The sequence below is a fragment of the Ochlerotatus camptorhynchus genome, unplaced genomic scaffold (assembly GCF_037179485.1).
Source record: "Ochlerotatus camptorhynchus isolate MF236.1 unplaced genomic scaffold, CSIRO-AGI_Acam_v1.1 ptg000457l, whole genome shotgun sequence".
Taxonomy (NCBI): Eukaryota; Metazoa; Arthropoda; class Insecta; order Diptera; family Culicidae; genus Ochlerotatus; species Ochlerotatus camptorhynchus.
Genome location: NW_027040943.1, coordinates 858,601 through 880,768, shown reverse-complemented (window position 1 = coordinate 880,768; position 22,168 = coordinate 858,601). Strand labels below are relative to the sequence as shown.

Sequence of the window (22,168 nt, the reverse complement as noted above, 5' to 3'; positions counted from 1 at the left end):
GGTGATCCAACACTCCGAAGGGTATAAATAGCGGAACCTTTCAATTAGAATCGATTCCTTGCGATGAAGGCAAGAATGACAACTGTATCAAAACCGAATACTTCATCATTTTTCAATAGTGATGAAGTAATACGACATGCACTAAACTAAGGACACGGGATATACTACAATAGATCAAATTACTGGTCGCAGTAGTTTTATGTCCCGAACAGAGAAAAAAAAAAAACATGACCAAAAAGTGTGTTGTTCCTGGATGTGGAGCTAATCTGAAAACAAATGATGCTGTTTTCTATCGCTTTGCAACGGCCCTTGACTCTATGCCAACACTATCCATCCAACGATCGCAAAAATGGATTGAAGCCTTAGGATTTAGACAACTGTATAATATTAAAAATAAAGTTATCTGCAACAAGCATTTTGTTTTTGGTAGGAACACTTAATACATGATTTTATTGGTTTGAAATCTGAAATGTATTCATTTATTTTAGGAAAACCAGTCAAATTAACCGATGTACGAAATATTGACTGGATTCCCTCTGTCAATATGCTAATTCTAGTGTCTGGTATTAGCTTAAATTTGAGTACATGCTTGGATCTATCTGCACAAATTGATGACTCAACCAACCATAATCAAAACGAAAACTCAGAAAACAGTCATGTTACTTTGAACGATAGTAACACAAGCCATTACTCCAACACCACTAATAATTTAAGTGAAGTATTCGATAGCCAGTCCATGAGACCATTGAGTCAAATACATTTAAATGTGATTATTTGTAATAATTAATATGAAAATGTGTTTAAATCCACCCTTTTTATAATTTCAGCGCTATCGAACAATGTAACGTGTGACTGCGAGACATATAAAAACGAACAAGAAATGGAGATCTCACGGCTTAGCAAAATTGTAGATCGTCTTCAACACCAGTTGATTAAAGGCCGTCGTGGCATGGCTTGGATTGCGAATAATGACATGTGTAGACGATATACAGGAATTAACATGCTCACTACGCTCAAAAGATTATACAACTTTATGGAACCTGTTCTATTCGATCCTGCCTGTCAGTTGACAAAAGATGAAGTATTTTTCATGACACTCCGGAAGCTACGCCGTAATACACCTTTTTGTGAACTAGCTGACGAATATTCTGTCTGCACGAATACAGCATCCAAGTTCTTTCACCGAACAGCTTTTATTCTCTTTGAGAATTTGAAATGGGCCCTGGCTATTCTTCCAAAAGACATCGCTATCAGACACAATCCTCTATTATTTCAACAGTATTTTGGAAGGCGAAGGATTTTTGTCATCGATTGTTTTGAGGTGTACTCGGAAAAACCCCTTGAAACCAGAGCAGCAATAGCTCATCATAGTGCTTATAAATCGCATCAGACGTTATGAACAGTATGAACAGTAACGGCAGCGTAGCGTTTATATCACAAGCCTATGGATGACGATGCTCTGATCGCTTTATAGCGAATGATAGTGGATTTTTAAACATCCTTGAATCAGAAGACGTAGTTCTAGCAGATAAGGGGTTCGATATACGAGACTTGGTAGCATCAAAAGGTGCCATTTTAAACATACCTACATTCTTGAGGAAAGATTCTCAATTGAATCCACTAAGTATTGAAAAAGATAAACAAATAACATGCTTGAGGGTGCACATCGAGCGGCTAATTGGTGTACTTAAATCTAAATTCACTTATCTAAAAGGATCTATTACTGTAAATGCTTTGAGAAGATTTTTTTTTTTTTTTGTTTGTTAATTTATTTGATAAGGCTCAACCGAATTAACTTTACAGAGCCGAGGATTCTTGGTCACTATACAATACATCTTAAAACTATAGTCAAAAGGTACAACACAAGAAACACTTTATCTTCCGCTATCCAAAAAGCCTCCTCAATCAGAACTGGAGCCGCTTCCAGTAGTTTCATTGTATGGCAAATTTTTGTACGCCAACGAGGGTCAGAGCGCGTCCATTGCAGCAATGGACGCAAAACGTGGTCAGCACTCACACACTCATCACGAAACGGTTGCTTTCCAAAGTCGACGACGCATCGACCGAAAGAACTGCTGATGAAGAACAATGGGGAGGACCACACAATGGTTGCTGCCGAGAAAACAGACGATCGCGTAGCACACATCGAGAGTGGCCTGCTTTTGTCGACAGCCGAGTGAACACTGTTTGAGAAGATTTGAAAATAATCAAAATTCGATCGATATTATAGTAAAACTCGCTTGTATTCTGGTTAATTTTAATAAGTCAATAGTTCAATTTTAGACTTTTTCAGCGCTTTTGATTACGCATGTTTTTACCGAAGTAAATACTTTGCTATCTCATTTTGGAAAGTTATAACCGATGTTAATTAAAAAACGGGGTTTATTGACATATATATAAATCTATGTATTCCATACTATGCCGCTTCCATTTTATCAACAATAAATTAACTGAAACATCATCTTTCGATTGCTGCAAGAATTGCATCTCCGTTCTTCCCCCAACTGAAGATATCAACATTATAGTTTCGTAACATTGCGCTATCTACAACTTTGTGGTAGGTTTCAACATGCTATACTGCCTATAATTGTATATCAGTCCCATATGGATTTTCTTCAATTTCAAGATAATAACGCTATCCGCTATCAAGTGGCATCTACTTTCGTATTATGTGATAAAACTATAGACTTTGATCATGATAAATGTGAAAACAACTTCAAGTCAGTTTGTCCCATCAAGTAAAATAACCGCATATCAGCTCCATCCTGAAATTCAATCGTCCAGAGGTTAAGTTACAATTCTGGTTTTTTAATCGCCATATTTTTCGCTGATATAACAAATCATACAGGCTTCATTGCAACTGATTTTAACTTGGCAAAATTATCGATTAATTTACTATTATTTTTTTTTAAATATTTACATCGAAATTGCACTTCTTAGCTTCAACTGCCATTTTCGCAATGCCTACTTTTCCCATATGGGACTGATATGGGATTATAGGTAGAATAACAAAAAAATATGAAATTTTTTTTTTATTTTGTCGTCTTTAGAACCATTATATTTGCAACTTTGATCAAAATGAATGCCTTTTTATAAGCAATTTTTTACAATGTTAGATTATTGTTACTAGATTTATTTGTGTAGTAGTAACCCAAAAGTTCAGGCATTACAATTTTGTAAAAATAAAGGCGAGCTCTTTCCAAGCATTTGTTCCAAACATCGTCATTTTTGAGAACTTTAATAATTGCTGAATCAGATTTACTCCAAATCATAAAAATACCAAAATCTACCTTTGAGAGGTGTATTTGTGCTTGAACTTGATAATAATACTCATGTCCCGGAACAAGTTCAATCACATCATTCTGAATCCTTATGAATGAATTTGTTTTTTTTGCCAAATCTTGTATTGACAGTTGACTGTCTAAATGGGATTTGCTGCTTAGTCGAAATGGACATTTAATTTCAACAGAAATTGCGTCCGGTGATGCAGCGAGAAATGGGTATTCGGTGCTAATGGAGGCGAACCAGCCCAAGGCTGAAAGCCTCCTTAATAAAGTTAAATAATAATAATATTCGGTGCTAAGAAACACTCCGCAAACCATAATGTTTCCATTCTCATGATCGCTATTGCACAGCCTTGGGAGCTTCTGTCGCGCTGCAGGTTCGTTTCTTCGTCCGTATGATGTCGCTGGCGTATCAAATTGGTGCAAGTATGGATGGCAGATTGATTTAAGCGTGCTGGTGGAGGAACCTCATTTGAAGCACAAACCACAGTCTTCAGGATCGAGGCCGTAATACGACCGATTCGCACCCAGTGCCATAGATTTGCTTTGTACTGAGAACGTGTTAGCCTTTCGACGCAGTTAACATTTTCTGTGGTTATATGAAATACCTTAGTATTCGCTATATCCCGAAGTTCCTGCAAAGATTTTGTTTCATATCCTATATCAAAATTGTTTTGCAGGAGGATATTCTTGTTGATCATTATTTCATCGGGAACCCAATGTGATACACACTGAGCGCAACAGAAGTTTGCCCCGTCACATACAAAATGAAGAACTAGCAGGTTTGAACCATCATACTGCAGATCCATCAGTAACTCCAAAGATAAATACTAAGATGAAACTGTCGGTAGAAAAACTTTCTATTTGAGTGTCTTCTTTCACGGTCCCTTTCATCCAATGAGAACCCCCCGTATTCAAGGTAATTTTGTGGTTTTGCTGCCCCCTCGGAAGAGATAAAATTTTGCGCTCATTTTTATCAAAACAATCACACCAAAATCAGAGATGTCCCATTTTTCAATTACTCGATTAACAACTAATCGATTATTTTTTGTTAGCTCCCTAATAAAAAAATACCGTACCCGAACGATAACCTAAACGGTTGAACTATTCCACGAATGGTTTGGATGATACCCTGAACACGTCGTTAAGCAAAATAACCTTACAAATTTTATTAGGGCTGTGCTGCCATTTTTCCACCAGAGAGAGTGCAGCACATGTTTTAAACGATCGGTGATGATCCTGTGGAGATGTTAATCGGCATGATCTAACCGATTATAAATAGTTTACTTTTCGGATCGTTAATCGATTAAACGATTATTCGAATGAAAATCGGACATCACTAGATGAATGTGAAATGTCATTTCAAATATAAGGCCGTTCATAAATAATGATACAATTTGAAAGGGACCGGGGCTAATCACAAATTACGTCTCCATGGTAACTGAAATAAACACGAGTGTTCACCGGTTGGTAACTCTTGAACATCTTCTTGAGAACGAACAGAGGGTGAATCGTACCACCTTTTCGTTTTGTTGCCGTAAACAACATCCTCAACTCTTTTATATAAATCCTCCCGGATCCGTTTTGGTGGTTGCTTCCAGTATGCTGGTACATCTGTTACAGTCACCTATGAAATCATTTGATAAGATACATTGTAAGCAAAACTTAAAACTACTTCTTACCCTCCGATCGACAGACTCCGCATGAAGATTTGCCAAATAATATAGAACTGCACTGATGTGGGAACACGTCTCGCTGAACCCAGCAACACAATCACAGTGAGCATATAAAATGTTTCCCAACTGGTCAATAATTGCCCATGGTTTAAGCATGGTGTCTCTTATTTTCATAGAATGTATGACCTAAAAACAAAGCATAGTAATATTTTTTTTTACCTGTCAACGTCATTCCAAGAATTAGGAAAGCAAGTCATCAGTAAGACATAGAAGGGTTCTTTTATTTATCATTAATGTCCATGTAAAACTATTTGTATGCGTTTCCATTTTATCCCAGTAATTTTCATCTATACATATTCATTTTTACATAACTTAATTCATATTATTATACATATTACATATTACATTACATATTAATTCATACATAACTTTTCAACATTAAGTAACAATGAGAGCCTCTCTTTCCCTAACCTCAACTTCGTATAAAAAATAGCTTTCATTAATTGCTGCTGTTATCTTGCTTTTTCCTACTATCCATTATACTCACCTTCGCTGATACTATGTGTTTCTTATCTATAATCTGTCCATTCACGGAACTTACAAATCCAGCTTCGTATTTCCTGTATCCCTCCAGGCTACGGTGGTTTTTCATTGGATTCCCTGTATCCGGTGATCGATAATTTAATAAATACTCTACCACATGACCAGTGGTCACATTTAGTGGTAGCAGAGTATTTCTGAAATCCAGCAGGTACGGGTCATTGAATGAAATCGATTTTATTTTCTCTATATAGCGCTTCAGTACATTCGGATTATCTTTTGGAAGATTTCGAGCGTAAGCGGACAGACGTGTACCTGTCGGTCTAAGGTCATTAGTCCGAATCATGGCTAAAAACAAAAACACTTATAACTTTGTTATCATTATTGAACATTGATTATAACCTTATTTGAAATTCTTGAATGCAAAAACGGCAACGATTTGAGTCGAGCTGGATGGTCTGAAGGAACTGGGACAAATTCACACCAACGCAGACAGGAATGCCTAGAGCGGAATTAGATCCGTTGTTTTCACTGGTTGAAGCGGATCCGGATCGATTTAGGAACGTCCAAGGAACGAAACAGGAAAGAATCACCGCGCCGAAAGGTCACAGTAGTCGACCGCTCTGCAACAAGAGCGAAGACGGCTGAAATGATTCAGATACACATTGCTACATGTATTTTTGCATTAAATAAGATTTTAATGTACTTACTAATTTGAGTAAAACACGGAACAAGAACTGCGCAAACACCACCAAAATAAATCGTACGAGAGGGAACTTGTAAAACAAATTAAAATCAATTTTAAATCACGTAAACAATTTTCGACGCGACAGCTGACATGACAGACGAAGCAAAAACGAAATTTTTCCGAGAAAAGAAAAAGTTCATTTCAATAAACACGGCACCGCTCAAACGTCAAATTTGTTCATGCAGTACATTCCGTGCATTGGTCAATTCCGACTTTCGAGTTATATCGACTTTTGCCGGTGCATCGTGACTTTCCGATACGTGACGTTTTGACTTGTCGACTGGCGTTAAAAAGCATAAAACATGGAGGTGAATAGGTAAGATTTTTTTTATTCTTGTGATCAAATTTGATTTTTTTTTTACGTGAACTGTTCTAATTGCAGAATGCACGTTACAAGTCGTAAACAATTTGAAATGCTTGTATCGATGTTGGAGGAACATCCTCCAGTAGTTAAGGGCCAAAAGTTTTGCGAGGCGATGCACATTTCGAAGCAAAACTACACCGAAATATGGGACGGTATCCGCAAAAACCTGAACAGTGTTAGCCCTCCCATGAGAACTGTTGGGGGGGGGTTGGCAAAAGGTAGCTATTGAACATGTTTGCCTTTATTGTGATAACTTCCTAGCGGATTAATGCCGCCCGAATGAAAAAACCTAAACCTATCTTGTATTTCCGGAGATCGTCGAGATTAGGGCGTAATTGCTTTTGTAAACAAACACTTCATTTGACGATTTCTCGCGAATTAAATCTCAATCTAAAAAACTAACAACACAAACAGGTAGATGAATGGTTCCTCTATCATTTTAGTTTGTTCACGAGATTGTTCTTTTATTCGCGAGGAATCAGCGATTGACATGTTTGTTTACAAAAACAATTACCCCCAAATCTCAAAGTTCTCCGGATTTGTTCCATAATTAAGTATTCATAGAAGCTCTTCAATTGCTTGGCTTTCTTTAAGGTTTGGTCGGATTACCGCCAAAATGTTAAACATAAGCTTGCGCATAACAAAAAGGAATCTCAAGCTACAGGAAGCGGCCGAAATAAGATGATCGTACTTTCATCATGCGAAGAGGCTGTGGTGAAACTGTTGGCGTTGGACAGAACGGTAAACCATTCAGGTATTGTATTACCTTTTTATTGCCCTTTATGGGTGGGTACTGGCAACTTATATGATGAAAGCAGTTTATGCGGGATAAAAGTCGGGAATGGAAAACCTCCGGGTGAAATGCGGGAATTCCGAAGAATTTATTATTAAATTTGGAATCTGTATTCCACGAGATGAACCTTCACCGCATCGATCTCCACCTGTTTCGCCATCATTCCGTGAACTACTCTTTAGCAGTACTGTTAATTCTCAAAATCATTTGAACATTTTTGATGAAAATGAGAAAAGTAGCTATTCGCTATCAAAGGGGACCTCCTCCGAATGGGTGATATCAGTTGCTTAGTCATTTGACGAAGGCATGGATCATTCTCATTTGAGAAACGCTATATATCATTCAATTGAGTGTAACCTACACACAAACGGAGCTCTGGTCGACTTCCGGCGAAAAAGCTAAGCCAACCCGACACCAACCTGACTTCTATCAAACTCCAACCCGATGTTGACCCGACATTTACCCGACATTGACCCGACATAAACTCAAAATTGACCCGACAACAACTCGACATTGAGTCGACATCGACCTTAAATTAACATTGATCCGACATCGGGTCGACTTGTCTGTTCGGGACCATTTTGCTGGATTTCTTCCATAATCCACTGTCTTATATCAAATGATACTGAGTGACTCAATTGACAGTGACAATGAGCTTCGAATGAGAAAGGGGCTCTTCAAATTATGGTCATGTGAGAATTCGTTTACACAGAATTGATTGAATGGTTGTAGTGGTTCATCTTCAATCGAATGATATGAAAATTTACAGCACTGCTCTTTAGCACACCACAGCAAGCTACGCTTCCCATCGAACCTCCCATTCCAGAATCACCGATATTGAATGAGGATCATGAATCGGAAAATGTTGAGAACATAAATACGACGAACAGGATTGACAGAAACGGGAACATTCAACTTGACAACAAAAGCCGCAAAAGAAATAAAGAATAAGAAGAAGAAACCACTATGAGTATGCTAAGAAAGCAAACGGAATATATGAAGAGAATGACAGACGAATGAGAGACGGCTCGATACACGCATAAGATCTACAAGCTGAAGGAGGAGCACTTCGAGAAGAAGAACACATTATTCTTTAGAACATTGTTCAAAAACGCGCGGCCCGTGAAACATTTTTTTAATTTTTAGCATGATTTATTCAAAAAAATATAATTTTAATTTCCTGGGGTTTAATTTTGTAATCTGAGTGGTCACTGAATTTATTGTAATTTGATTCCTACTTAAAAAATATTGCAAATAAACAATTTAAGAAACACTTCTTGATTTTTTTTAAATATCAAATATATTTTGAGTGAAAAAACATTAAATAATTTTGAATACAACTTTTGAACTGTACAAATATTGAAAAAAAAAAATGTATTCGAGAGGCCTCCCTTAGCTCAGTCGGTAAAGGCGCAGCTACAAAGCAAGACCATGCTGGAGGTGGCTGGGTTCAATTCCCGGTCCGGTCTAGGAATTTTCCGGGTTGGAAAATTTCTCGACTTCCCTGGGCATAGAAGTATGATTGGACTTGCCACACAATTATACCAATGCAAAAATGGTACAGGCATCGAAAGCTCTCAATTAATAACTGTGGAAGTGCATCTAGAACACTAAGTTGAGAGCACGCAATAAGCTTATATGCGATATGCAATAAGCTTGAAATGCGAATAAGAAGAAGAATTGTATTTAATATTTGCAACCAGGGTTGAAAATTCTCTGGGGAGAATCACCCGGGTGCGAGAGATATCATTCTCTGCGGTGAATCTCTGCTTATCTCCTCGGAGATTTTGCGTTTCACCACTGGAGAGATTGTTAGACACATCACGAGGGAGTGAGAGAGTTGACAGTTCACTGTTTGTCTGTTTATACACTCACTTCCGTGAGAAAGATGGCAGAGCAAATGCGTTATGCTGGGTTTAGACTAGGCAAGTCAAATGATCAACTCAGTTGAATTCAATTGACTTGAAAAGTTGAGCCTGGTTCAACTTTTTTCAATTCAAGTGAGTTGATCAAGTCAGTTGAATTGCATGGTTTACACGTTCAATTCGCGTTCAAGTCAGTTGAATTCAACTGACTTGATCAATTGACTTGCCCTGTCTAAGCCCAGCTTTATTGTTTCTCCACAGATTCCGGTAGAGCTTGACGTGAGGGGACAAAGTGCAAACTATTTTTCACGAAGAAAAAAGTGCGATTTGACGACAGTACCGGTGGTTGTGAATTTTGTGCTTTGCAGGGCAAATGGAAAAACATTCAAAGTAGACACGGTATTCAACTTGAAGCGGCATCTCGTCAATATTCATCGGGTGTTCTGGTGTTGCTAGATCGCTGCTCCTATCTCCACTGTCTCTTCAGCTGCTGACGGCATTCCAAGTGCCTTCCTTTCGACGACATTCTCAACGTTAAAGACGTCTCCCTTCGCACTGCCTCGAACCTTTGACAGTCGAAGACCACATGCTCCGGCGTTTCATCCACGTTGCCACACTCCGAACAGAGGGGTGACGCTGCGTGTTTGAACCGATTCAGGCGCTTTCTGAAGCAGCCGTGGCCAGACAGGAACTGCGGTAGGTGGAAGTTGACGTCTCCGTGTTTTCTGTTCACCCAGATCGAAAGAATCTGTATTAGAGTACGTGTTCCTCTACCGTTATCGGCCGTTCTCCACTCCTATTGCCACTTAGCCAACCAATCCGCTCTCACAGATTTCCGTACTCTTCCTTCTCTCCACCTGCAGCACTCGCTGTCCTCCACCAGGGTGATGCCGATAGGGATCATACCGGCGATAACGCATACTGCTTCCGACGAGATGGTTCTGTACACACTCACGACTTGCATGGCCATGAGCCGGAACGTACTACTCGGTTTCCTTTGGTTCTGCTTCGTTTCCAGCGCTGCAACCCAGACTGGACCTCCATACCTCAGTATCGACGTTAATATAAAAAGTAACCTTTAAAAAATCTTTGTATGCAATAAACTAACAACCAAAGTCTTCACCGGGGTGATTCTCCCCGGTGAAGCAAACGAACTCTCTACGGTGCTCCCTAGTGATCACTCATCCGCTCCGGTGTGTTGGACTGTTGGAGGTGCGAACGTCAGAAACCGTATTTGTTTGCGAAGTGGGAGAAGCGGTAGAAAGTGAAAACAAAATAAAGATCTCTCGGGTGAGTTTGCTTTTGTCCTAGTGCGAGGTGTCTTTTCAACTCATCACCCTGCTTACACTGGGGAGAATGGCATCCCTGTTTGCAACAAAAATTTTAAAAGCTTAAGACCCGTTTCGGTCTGGCATCAAGTTTTGAATAAAAAAAAATGGAGGTTGTATCCAAGACACGACCGTAGATTCGACGACGGATTACGAAAGGTAGTTTTGTCACAGCAAAAGTATAGTAGGAGAAATGGATGTGTCGGCCTTAATGCCCCTAATTTGTGCCCATACGTAAATTCAGCAATCGACTAAACTTTCAATAGCGACCAAAAATATCCATTAGTACCGTCCTAATGACGCGTTCATCTCGAAAAAATTGATAAATAGCAGATTTTTAGCGATGGGCCCAATTTTAAATCCATAGGCCAACATTAAAGCCATTTCCTTCATAAATTAAATTGTTTTCTTAACTCGTTATCACAATGCCAACCGACACTCAGTCTTGGCGTAATTTTGTCTAGTCGAGGAAACAATAGTTGGTTGGGTAATTGTTCGCACAACTTCACAATGGCGCTTACTTTTCAAAGGTATCACCTTCTGTCTACACTACTGACCTACTTTACCTACTAGTACTTTTTTTATACCACTAACTTTAACTGCTGACTATTTATTACTCACTTTAAAATAGCGTATGACCTGTTTGCTGGTCAAACTAATAAAGAACGGCTCATGCAGATGAGGGTATACTTTAACCCCAAGAACGAACCCAACGACCACTCATTCGGTAGTTTTCGTGTTTTAAATTGCGAGAAGAGTCATTTATGGACGACCCCTCCTTTTATCGAAAATCGAAAATCGCTGACAGAACCCCTTTGGCGTTTCCCAGCTTGGGTGGATTAGAGACTAAAGGGTGATACGGTCAAAATTTGGTCAAGGGAAAACGCGTGTAAATCGGTGAAATCGTTTATTTAAAAAATCAAATTAAATTTCTTTTTCAAGTTCAATTAGTATAAAATTCAGGAAAAATATTCAGTTAGGCTTCCGCTTTTCCAAATACGAATTGCCAGGCCTTACGCTTGACCCCCGCCATCAGATTTTGTACAGCCACCTTGTCCACCTTCTTCGCCGCAGAAAGCCAGTTTGCCTTGAACTGCTGCTCGCCCTTAGCAGTTTTTTTGGTCTTCTTTAGGTTCCGCTTGACAATAGCCCAGTATTTCTCAATTGGGCGAAACTCTGGCGTGTTGGGAGGGTTCTTGTCCTTGGGAACCACCTGCACGTTGTTGGCGGCGTACCATTCCATGGCCTTTTTACCGTAATGGCAAGATGCCAAATCCGGCCAAAACAGTACGGAACAACCGTGTTTCTTCAGGAAAGGCAGCAGACGTTTATTCAAACACTCTTTCACGTAAATTTCTTGGTTGACAGTCCCGGAAGCTATGAAAATGCTGCTTTTCAAGCCACAGGTACAGATGGCTTGCCAAACCAGATATTTCTTTGCGAACTTTGACAGATTCATGTGCTTGAAAACATCTGCTACCTTTCCCCTTCCTTTTGCCGTATAAAACTCCTGTCCCGGAAGCTGCTTGTAGTCGGCTTTGACGTAGGTTTCGTCGTCCATTACCACGCAGTCAAACGTCAGCATCGTCGTGTACAGCCTCCGGGATCGCGTTTTGGCCGTCGTATTTTGTTTATCATCGCGATTTGGAGTCACTACCTTCTTGTAAGTCGATAGTCCGGCTCGTTTTTTGGCTCGATGCACGGTTGTAGACGATACACCCAGCTTATTTGCGGCATCTCGGAGAGAGAGGTTAGGGTTTCGTTTGAAACTACCGGCAACTCTCTTTGTCGTCTCAGCGGCTTCCGGTTTTCGATTTCCCCCCGATCCAGACTTCCTGGCTGTCGACAAACGTTCCCCAAACACTTTAATTACATTTGTAACGGTTGATTTGGCAACTTTTAGCGATTTTGCCAACTTTGCGTGCGAGCTGCTCGGATTTTCGCGATGCGCGAGCAAAATTTTGATACGCTGCTCTTCTTGCTTGGACGGCATTTTGACAACTGAAGAGTGAATTCCAAAATCAAAATAGGAGCAACATTCTACACACACACACCTTCAAAATGAGGGGTGTTCAGGTTTTTTAAATGCAAAATTGAAAGAAATACGTCAAGTTGATATTGACCAAATTTTGACCGTATCACCCTTTAAGGCTGTGTTCCATTTGGAAAATTTTCACTTAGATTTGACACTTCGAAAATAAATTAAGATGTTCGAAAATCCCTCTGTTGTTGATCGGCCGATTTTCGAGAAAGCGTCTGTCAAAATTTATTCCTTGTCTGTCAGAAATAAGTCTGCTGGAATAGCTGGTTTATTTGAAAATTTTCCATCTGTCAAATTTAAGTAAAAATTCACCAAATGGAACACAGCCTAAGAATGCGGACTCTTGCATGCAAGTGAAGGTTCTTTTCCAATTAGATATTTTTTAAGGGTAATATCGGAAATCTGTAACCACGTTACAAACCGATCTTCGCATTGATATCACCCGTGTAAATCTTGATGTCACCCTTTGGTCTGTAGAAATTCTCCTTAACATGTAGCTCACTAGTGGTGTAGTGGTAAGCGTGATTGCCTCTCACCCCAGCAGGCCTGGACTCAATCCCAGTCGGAACCACCGGGATGTTCCGAGGCATAACATCTCTGATCACGCCTTCCTTCGAAAGGGAAGTTAAGCCGTTGGTCCCCAGTTCATGAGTTGATGGGTCGATAGGTAGGGTCCAGGTGTGGGAGCTGCCTCTCTGGTGTCGATAGCATTGGTGCTCAGCACGGAAAAAAATATGAAGGAAAAAAATTGAGCTCAGTAGCATCGTAAAGTTTCGGACCCGTGTTCTCAATCTGGCAACGGTTATCCTCTCATTAATAGGCTCCTAATTGATTAGTGTGGCACGAGCCGAGACCATTTTCATCTCGAATACAAGAATATTACAGTCAGTTTTTGTTCTCCAAAGTTTACACAATGGGCTTCGTTCAGTTCCAGGATTTCAAACTTCATGCTTTGCGTTGTCTTTCTCTGTTGGTTTCAGCAGCAGTTTGAAGATTTCGGGGAACCAATGCCCATGATGGGGTTGTCATCTTAGGTGTTACTTCCAGGAATAATCATTTCTTATTATTCATCCACTGGATGCCGGTCAGACACTGTTTGAGCTGCACCTCCTTGGTGGACAGACGCTTGATGAGATAATCAAAAAATTCCGAATGGAGTGTTACCGCCCTATTCGACGGTTTTGATGATTTTATTGGATTAATGGGATTATGAGACAATTCCAAGCGGACTTTGAAAAGGATTCCACTTGAAACTAAGGAAAACTCGAAATGATAATAAACCGTTTAAATTTTTATCAAAGTTGCAAAAACCATCGCAACCAGTCCAGCGCACCACCACGCGCGCTCTGATAACCCAGTGCCTGATGTTCTAAATTTATTCAATTTGCCACCGGGTATAGGATATCGAATACAATATTTTCACGCACAAGTAACGGCCGCTTCCCACTCTCTTTTTTGAATGTTGTCCTCTGGGATCGCCATTGGGTTGGAAACCGAAATTTATACCGAGATAAGCTGATTATGTGCCGCGCTGGTAGTGGTGGTGATGGTGGGGGCGTTGTTGTTGTTATTGTGTGATTGGAAATATTTACTTACCGATTACCGGTCTATAAACAGAAGCACAAGCCGACACAAACACGCATAGCTACTCGAACCAGCAAAATAATCCGTTGGTTTTAACAAACGTCTACCCTCCAGCGGAGGAATTCCGCATGGTTGGACAAGGGTAAAAATTCAGGATCATTGCCTAATCGGAAGCATATAAGCGGATTAGCTGGGCCCCTAATTGGTGCGATAATTGTCAGACATGTGCTTATGAGGTGATTATCAGTTTAATCAGGAGATTATTGATAATAAAATGGTAGTAAAATTGGGAAATTCAATATGAATACCTTCCATTTATAAACAAATAACAAGGCCTTTAACCGAACAATCATGAAGGCATTATCAGAGCCTTCCAGCTAAAACCCAGGAGCAGTTTTAATGACTGACCCAAATTAAAGGTGTAACCGAAACTCGCACAAAAAGTATCTCATTTCAACACTTAGCCCAGATTTCCCAAACGAACCCACTCCACACAAGAGCGGGAGTCATTTCTAATGATTACGAACGCTGCTTGGCTCGTTTTCCGCTGTTGCTTCTCTATACCTAAAGGCCAAGTTCTATTGGAAGGAAACAGCAGGAAAATCATCCCTTTTCATTTCCAAAGTAAGGTAACATCTGATATCGGAATGTTCTCATCACCAATTGAGAAATGTTTGAGGCAACGGGGCAACACAGAAAACTTCTTTCATTAGGGTCTTCTGTTGCTACAGCCCATCCCACCTTACCCATCCGTGTACACTAGGGGGTGGCCTAAATGTCAAATATACTCCCACTTAAAATTCCGGTTTTGATTGAAAGCATCTTGCAGTTACAGGACTAAAATACCATTTTTCAACGAACTGTTAAAAAACAAGCCACACCCTAGCACACACTGACACCAGCAAACGGTCCGAAGAGCTAAAATAAAGAGATGAGCAGGATTTCTGCCAAAAACTTTTGTTTGGGTCCTTTTCCACCCACCCATTTACGGATTCATTTCAACTTCTAGAGTTTATCGATACGTTCCGACAACAAGTATCCACCTACCTACGATTGTTGTGAGGAATCCGTTTTGAGCTGGTTTCGACTCTTATTGGCACTCTTCTGGTCTCCGGTTTCAAACACTCGAGCCGAGATAAATCCATTTTTCTGAGGACCAACGCAAACATGCTCAACCTACTTTGGCCATTCAACGAGTGGATCTGGATCTGGAATTTTTCAGCAAATAACAACCGCAATCCTTTCCGGCAGCTCAAGGGTTAAAACTTCAACAGGCCAAGCTGCTCATTGACCAGATGGTAGAACATCCTCTCCGGATAGGGTTTCGTCATCTTGTGCATCTTGTTCTTCTGCGCAAATGGACGTCCCATCCCTGGAAACATGTTTATTTATTTTATTGTTTTCCGCTTGGACAATGTTTTCACTCCGGTTCAAGGTTTCCAGAGCAAATTTGAACTCATTCGTCACTCTGCGTGCGGACACAGTTTGCTTAATGCTGTGTGTCTCCAGAGTAGCATCATTATCATCGTCGTCGTCGTCGTCGTCGACGTCCGGCATGAATATGTGTGTGGGTATGCATGTATGATGCAAACCAGCGCATATCAGAGGACACGGCACTCACAACTCCCGAAAACCATTGGCTAGCCGCAACGCAAACAGCCAGGCCCTCTAGAATTTGAATGTGGGAGAGTGCTTGCTGATCCAAACGTTGTAGGCCTTCCGTCCGTCGCTCTCTTTTTGATTCAAATCCAAATGCTGTGATCGTCACCGTCGACGATGAGTGGGTTCTGGTTATCATCGTTTTCTGTGGTGTTTTAGTTGATCCAACTCTGCCGGAAGTTTTGCGTTCTGGATGGATGAAATGAATAGCGGCTTTGGATGGTTTTGCTCGAGGGAATGAAAGCATGTATGAAGTTCGGCGCAGGGATGAAGCTTCGATGGTATGATGATGATAATGATGACTCTAGAATTTTGAAAAACATATTCATTGAAAAAATCGATTTATTTTGCATTTAGCGCGATGCTCACCAGCATGGCGAGATAACAACTTTTGAGCAGTTCCACGCCAAAAACCGAATTGGAAAAATTTGACATTCTCCGATTTGCAAGAAACTTTGCATAATTATTTGTTATAGACAATGATTAGCATGCTTGCAAAAAATCGGCCATTTTGAATCTTTTTGAATTCTGATCGTCATCGAAATGATGTCTGAGACAAAGTCGTATAGAAAAATAATGTTTTTCTTTGAAAAATTTACAAAACAATTAAAACTCTCAAGAAAATTCACAAAAATCGTTAAACTAGAACTTTTGGCCAAATTTTTGAACTTTTTGCTTACACGTTTTTGCATGTAATGTATGCTCAAATAATAATGTTTGAAACATTTTAAATCATTTTCTGTGTAAAAATTCGCAAAAACACGTTCCAACATAAAGTTTAAAAATTTTTATAATAGTTCTACGATGTTAGTTTTCATGTGTCCATGGTTTTAAACATTCAAAAAATTTGCATTTTTAATAAATTTTTGTTTGTAAAAAAATTAAGGGTTGTGCCCAAAGCACGACGCAATTATTGACGTAGGGCTCCGAGATTTTTTTTTTTTCCATAATTATTTATGCAATAATAACAAAAATATTGATTTATAAGCAATATTCAAAAATAAACAAACATTCATTTCAAAGTTTTTGAATAAGGGGACATTCAATATCCTTGACCAACAAAATGACAAGCGATCAATGAACCGAATGATAACGACGCTGTGTCAGAAGTGCAAAGCAATAATGATATAACCTTTTTTTCATGACAACCTGCCCGTGCGACACAGCTTACTCGGAGCGAAATAAAGCCGAAGATGATGATGATACACGTGACCCTATTTTATATTGACGTAAATACATCGGTATGGACAATAATTCTGTATTCACATCATCAATATAATTGTCAATAATTCCCCTCCGCGTCAATATATACGTGTGGGGTTCGCTTTACTGGGATTTTTTTTTTCTTTTCTCGATTCAGATCAAGCTATGTTCTCATCCGTGTATATTGTAACAAAGCAGGCAAGCAATATATCATTATCTTTCTACCACTCCGATTGAGCTGTGTTACAGAGCGAGTTTGTCGTGGTAGAAGTAGTAACCTTTTTGTCTGTATCGTTGGGGGGCGACCCCGGTGTAGTGGTTAACATCCATACCTATCACGCCAAAGTCACGAGTTCAAATCTCACCCCCGGACAAGTCACGAATGACCCAAGAGTGTTAAAGTGACTATAATAAAAAAAAATGTATCGTTGGGTGCTTTATGTGTTTGGATTCGCTATCCTTGATTGAATTCAATTTTCATATTGCAAAATTAGGTTCCTATCCCATTCAAAATTAAGTTCCAAACATGTGTAACCATTTTTCGTGTACCTTCTGATAATGTTTCTGTGCAGTAACCGGTGTGAAAATTTTCTATTTAAAATGCATTTCATACAACAAACCATATTATTAGTTATTAATGTTGCAAAATTATGACAGATCTACTGAATATCATTTGAGTTTGTCCTTTATCTGTGTTCAAACAAAAATCTATCAAATAGCGAACGCTATAATTCAATAAAATTAACGTGCATTAAATTGATCCATATTATTATATTTTTGTGAGTTTGAACTGATCTATTGTCGTTTACACAAGGCATAGGGCTGTTTTTTTTTTCAAACATTATGGTTCCCTTTTTTAAGTCTTGTCCGGCTTCGATTCGCTGATGTATGCCATGATAGTTGCAAATCGTATACTGATCAATCAATACATTGCAATCTCCATGTTACAATAAACAACGGCAGTTCCAAAATATCAGATGAAATGAAATTTGAATACAAAAGCAAAGTCACAGTTGGGACGTAATAACTATGAAAAGTAAGAAGAAATTAATAAAATTTCGATTTAAATAAAAAAAAAATCAACAAAACTGGTCATCATATAGACTGGTCTTATAAATCGGACCATCTGTGTTAAAACAGAAACCATCTATCTTGTTCAGCTTTCAAGTTAATGCAAGTAATTGTAAAGGCTGACTAAAAGTAAATTTGTACGCACAAAAGGCATATAATTCGTGATGCTATAAGTTTGAAAAGTCCATTAATGGTTGCTTTACAGTACTTTTTTTAAACTTCAAAGTAACATCATTAGATGTTTACATTTCTCCAGTTCGAACGAAATCTCAAACTTTCCTCTCGATGGAATCCATCAGCGCCCGCACAGTGGAAACGGACACGGAATCAGCACATTTCTTCCATTTTGCCCGCATTTGCTGGATGTCCTTGACTGCCCCCCGTTGCTTCGTCGAAGCCGCTGCTTTGAAATTGCCCAGTATTTTCGATTGGTTGATTATCTGGCAGAGCTTTCAATACGTTCTGATCATGAAGTTTCTTAGCTCAAAATGAGCGATGTCATTTATTTCCACTATTTGTTTTACTGTTTCAATTGCTTCTTCCACTGAATTGTAACTATCCAACAAATCGCCAACTTACATATGTTCAATAGCGTTTAAAACTCGGGGATATCTATCAGAGTATAAGTGTGAATTTCTAATTTTTAAGTACTGTGCATGTAGCCCCAAATATCATGACTTGTGTCCTATCGTTTGAGTCAAATCTCCATTTCGCCATACAAATCGCAGGCTTGCTGATCTTTCTCTAGCATTTTTACTTGAGAGAACATCTCCCGTATATCTCATGCTACTACGATTATTCCTTCTCTGAACCTTATGAGAACACCTGGAGGCGATGACAATTCGTTAATAATTCGGTCCCGTTAATAATTCTGTGTTCCGAGATACTTCTTGCACTATTCTTGCGTCATAGCGGCTCCGGTGGTGTAGTAGTAAGCGTGATTACCTCTCACCCCAGCAGGCCTGGGTTCAATCCCACACACTTAGAAATACTGAATCTTACACGTGACGGAATCCATCTTTGACATAAAGGATGAGACGTAAACAAACATGTCATGTAAAATTAAGTGCTCCGAGACTGAAAAGTTCGAAAGTACGTTTGATTTAGCTGAATTTTGCGTTTGTTATGTTATGTCAAAATTGATGCTCGTATATGTCAGTCTCAGAGCATCTAAATTTACATCAATTTTTCTAAGAGTGCAGTCGGCGCCGCCGGAATGTTCTGAGGCATAACATTTCTGATCACGCCGGAGCCGTTGGTCCCCGGGGAGTAAAGCCGTTGGTCCCCGGTTCATGAGTTGATGGGTCGAAAGGTAGGGTCCAGGTGTGGAAGCTGCCTCCCTGGCGTCGGTAGCATTGGTGCTCAGCACGGAAAACAAGATCGACGGAAAACAAATCAAGGAAAAAAAGTAGAAGGGTCTGTGCCTAGGGGCACGAATGGAAGCTTGACGTAGGACCGCTAGTGGACGGAACAAATGTGAACATTTAGTTCTTTTAATTGATCAATCATCAAATTTCGTTTTTTATTTGTAAGCGTTTCAAATTTGTAGTATTTATTTCAAAGAGAAAGTTGATGAAGAAAATCCAAGAGACTGTCAACTTGAGTATTTTCGATTCATCAAAGGTGTATTTTGAATTTTTTGTTATTTATGAATTTTTCTGTTTTGTGCATTTTGGTACTAAAGTGTATTCAATTCACCCCTCACAGGATTTCCTTCCGAATTATATGAATGGTGTGGGGCGGAAAGTATCGTTTGTGCAGAATATGTAAAAAAGGAGGGAGATTGAACTCGTGAGAGCTTATTTTCTCACAAATTGATTTTATTTGCTTTCTGGGGACTGAATATACACCCAAAGCGAATTATTCCCACTTCTCTCAAATTCTATATGGATTTTCAACACTTCCTACCAGCGTGTTCTGGAAAATGGTCGGACGATGATTAATCTCACCAATACATTCGGGCCTACAATTCCACATCTTCTATAGAGACCAGGTTGAGCCTTGATAGCCAGCTGCTTGCGGGAACTGATGACCTTGACAAATGTCCAAATAATACTCTTAACAAATTTATGGTGGTCTTGAAAAGGACCGTTTTGTAGTGATGGTTGAGTAATGCTGAGCTGAGCACGACGAGCTACTGATTCCGATCCTAGCCTAGCGGTGGGACTTCTTCCTCCTTCTCTATGGTTGCTCATATGAGCTCTGCAGTTCGCTGCTTGCAGGCAGCCTTTCGTTGTTGTTGTTGTTGTTGTTGTTGTTGTTGAAAGCACTCCTGCTGCTGCTGCTGCTGCTGCTGCTGCTGCTACTACTGCTGCTGCTGGACTGGACATTACCACTTACGGTGATTGAATGAGCACCATTCAGTGGGACCGCATCGAATTCGATTTTTAAGTCTGTGTTATTCCCATGCGCTGTTTTCAAATATGCGGTGATAGTTTTGATCACCAATGCAACAGTTGGACATTTGGTATTTTCTAATAGTGAACTATTGAAAATTAACTAAGTGTTCATTTTAGCAGATTGGTAGATAAATTTCCAATCGTTTGGCTTGTTTAGAATTAAAATCTATCTGCTATTGGTCGAAACCTGACCTCTTTTCGTAATGCTGTGCATTTTGGTTTTTTGAAATTGCGTGGATAATATAGATCCTGTGGACATCTGTGAAAAATGTAAACTTTGCCGGAGACGATGTCTTAACACTCGATAGCAATTTTGTGAAATAGGAAGTAAAACAAATCCTAGCTAGCTCTGCATGATGATTTTGTTTGATTTTATTTATTTGTAAAGTCGCCGGGAAATACCAGCTGGCGATTTGTTTTTTTTTTTTATGATAACTCCTTACTTGAAAACAGACAAAAACTCACAAACAGGCTGCTTTTTCATGATATACAGTGTGATAATTCAATAATCAATAAATTATCGCAACATTTAGTGGCAAACCATTCATAAATTTTGGTAACATACAAAAAATTCTATAATCCACAATAAATTTCATATGTAAGCGCCGATTGAACCAATCCTTTCGACGTCACTACAAAGGTGATTGATTAAACGAAAGAAACGAATCGTGCGGAATGAAAGCCGAGGAAAAACTAATTGCACCAATATATTCAGGCCTACAATTCCACACTTTCTATAGACAGGTTGAGCCTTGATAGCTAGCTGCTTGCGGGAACTGATGACCTTGACCAATGTCCAAATAATACTCTTAACAAATTTATGGTGGTCTTGAAAAGGACCGTTTTGTAGTGATGGTTGAGTAATTCTGAGCTGGGTGTTCAACACGGATGAGGCTGTCAAGCTGTATGTCGTTTGGAGCGAGAGGACACGCTTGGCATATTTGACCGACCCGCAGCGACTCACGAAGAGCTACTGTCCGATCCATAGCATAGCGGTGCAGCTTCTTCCTCCTTTGATGGTTGCTAATGTGGGCTCTGCAGCTCGTTGCTTGCAGGCAGCCTTTCGTTGTTACTGTAGAACAATTTTCAACGCCACACGCCGAAAGCACTGCTACTGCTGCTACTAATTTCGACGACCAAACACCACCACACAGTGGTGTGGTCGTTGGGAGCGTGTGGTTCTGAATATGGCGATGAGTGTGCAAAATATTACGCAATTCCATCCCCCCTATTCGCACGCGCCCGAGGATCTGAGGCGAATGCCACTTCGACTTGTTTCGTCTACTTACTACTCTCTGCCGACTGTGCTGGGGAAGCAGCATATTCATGTAGGTAATTGGTGAATTTGTTAGTTAATTCGACGCTTTTGGTCAATGCTGGACACTTACCAGTTTTTCAATAGTTTCTTGTTGAAAATCAACATTGCCATATTTCTAATCGATTGGTGATAAAATTATTGAAATTGTACCAGGGGCAGCTGAGTTATTAACGTTCAAAATCTTTCTTAATTTGTTACATGTTCCATTTTCGGTTTTCACAAAGTGTACCCCCATATAGAAATCAAAGACTGCTTGCGTAATCATTTTTTTTTTTTTTTTGCCGAATGCCGTTCT

At 39.6% G+C, this 22,168-nt stretch overlaps 1 pseudogene; it reads right to left on the bottom strand.

Annotated features, from left to right (window-relative positions):
- Positions 1-3,104: 3,104 nt before the first annotated feature.
- Positions 3,105-5,846, bottom strand: LOC135712081 (uncharacterized; annotated as a pseudogene).
- Positions 5,847-22,168: the final 16,322 nt, after the last annotated feature.